At 42.2% G+C, this 2,375-nt stretch overlaps 1 non-coding gene across 1 annotated transcript; it reads right to left on the minus strand.

Annotated features, from left to right (window-relative positions):
* Window positions 1-1,628: 1,628 nt before the first annotated feature.
* On the minus strand, window positions 1,629-1,731 carry LOC114810907. Its single transcript, XR_003758597.1, has one exon. It is a non-coding gene; the product is annotated as a U6 spliceosomal RNA (small nuclear RNA).
* Window positions 1,732-2,375: the final 644 nt, after the last annotated feature.

Here is a 2,375-nt window from a genome sequence, read left to right on the forward strand (position 1 = left end):
TTATTGTTACCAAGTGAAATATGAAATATTATGAAGTATGAAATATTACAAAGATCTCAGATCTTCATTTCTGACTCCAAGAGGGTCTTGGGGAGAAGCTCTGGGGATGGGGGAGGAACATGGACCTGGGAAGCTGCAGGTCCAGGAAGGACACCTTTGGCAACTTCCTGCAGGCAGCACCACAGGAATGGCAGACTGGTCCCAAATCACCCCTGTGCTTCAGGGAGTTGCCTGGGCTTCAGTCTCAGAGTCATGGAAAAAAAAATAGAGATACAGGGACTTGAGGTGCATAGCGCAAAGGTCCCCAAACTAGTATTAAGCCAAGATGAGACTGGAGAATTTCAGGGTTCAACGGAGGCCAGCCACATTCTCAGCTGTCCTAAAGTGATTCCAGGGGATCTCTCAGACAAGATTTTGAGGCTGAAAAACTCCAGATTCATTACTGCATCTCAAAATGTAGTAATTGAAACTGCTTATCGTATTTATCAGTGGGAAAAAACTATTCCCTTTATTCTTTGCCAGTACCCTCTGTGAAAGTGCCAATATTTTGCCCTTTAACATTTGAAGATAATTTAGCCCATTCTCTCGAAGTCTGGGTAGGGTAATTCTTTGGAGCTTGAGTTCAGCTTGCCTCCCCACCTAATAAAGCAAATACCATTTCATTCACTCATTCAATTGTATTTATTGAGTGCTTACTGTGTGAAGAGCACGTTACTAAGCGTTTGGATAGAACAGTACAGCAATAAAGAGAGATAACCCCTGTCCACAACAGGCTTAAAGACTAGAAGTAAGGAGATCTCCCATTCCTCCTGTCTCTCCCTGCATCAGTCTATACTTCACTCCGATGCGTGGAATATCTTTCTGCAAGAAACACTCTGGGCATGTCACTCCCCTCCTCAAAAACCTCCAGTGGTTACCTATCAACCTTCTTATGAAGCAGAAACTCCTCACTATTGGCTTCAAAGGTCTCCATCATCTCGCCCCCTCCTACCTCACCTGCCTTCTCTCTACCTACAGCCCAGTCCGCACACTCCGCTCCTGTACTGCCACTGACCTCCTCACTGTTCCTTGTTTTCACCTGTCCTGCCGTCAACCCCTTGCCCACATTCTGTTGCTGTCCTGGAATGCCCTCCCTCCTCACATGCACCAAATTAGGTCTCTTCCCCCCTTCAAAGCCCTACTGAGAGCTCCCCCCCTCCAGGAGGCCTTTCCAGACTGAGCCCTCCCTTTCCCTCTGCCCCTCCTCCCCTCCCCATTGCCCCTACTCCCTCCCTCTGCTCTACCCCCTTCCCACAGCACTTGCGTATTTTTGTATATATTATTTATTGCTCTATTTATTTTATTAATGATGTGCATTACTCTATGGTTCCATTTATCTGTTTTGATGGTAGTAATGCCTATTTGTTTTGTTTTGCTGTCTGTCTCTGCCTTCTAGACTTTGAGTCTGTTGTTGGGTAGGGATTGTCTTTATCTGTTGCCAAATTGTACTTTACAAGCACTCAGTACAGTGCTTTGCACACAGTAAGTGCTCAATAAATATGATTGAATGAATGAATGACTGAGACAGACATCAAAACAAGTAAACAGGAATCAATAGCATCAATATAAATAAATAGAATTATAAGTATAAAAATATGGAATGGTTCATAACTTTGCATGTCATCCTTGTGCAGGGGTCATGCCAATCTTCTGTATATTGTTCCAATTTTAGTATATGTGCTGCCGAAGCGAAATGATCCCTAGCTCTGAGGAACAATTTCTGCTCCTAGACCAAAGACTTCTACCTTATGTTTCCAACTGATCCTTGCTCCATCCTTTGGCCTGTATGCACCTCCTTTCTTAGTTTTCCACATCAATATGCTGACCTTCTGACTTTAGAATAGATGGAACTCAGATTTCTGAACTGCAGCCTCCACTCATTTTTTTTTTCACTTCTCTTTACTTTTTTTCTACTTTTTCTCTTAGCCCTCTCTTTACCTAAATTATCCTTTGGATTTTTTCTTCTATCCATCCTGTAGTTTCTCTTATTTCCAGCATCATTCTTGTAGGGACAACTAAGGAAACAAGGTGTTGTGTCCCTAGATTTTCAAAACTTATTTAGAAATTATTTCTAACCAATCCATGGTCTTCAAAGAATTCCAGCTCCCTTCCTACCTGTCTCCCTAAGCCATTTTTTTTCTATTGAGATTCTTATGACTGTAAATGTCCCTTGAAGAATTTTCATTAAGTCCAGGTGTCCACAACACAAAAGATAAAGTGGATAACCTGACTTCTGAATCTGGAAAGCTTAGGGCCAAACCTCTACCTATAATTTGGGTACATAGGAAAAGCTTGTATATCCCCCAAATAATTATTTATGTCCAAAACATATTTCT

Source organism: Ornithorhynchus anatinus, chromosome 3 (assembly GCF_004115215.2).
Source record: "Ornithorhynchus anatinus isolate Pmale09 chromosome 3, mOrnAna1.pri.v4, whole genome shotgun sequence".
Lineage (NCBI taxonomy): Eukaryota > Metazoa > Chordata > Mammalia > Monotremata > Ornithorhynchidae > Ornithorhynchus > Ornithorhynchus anatinus.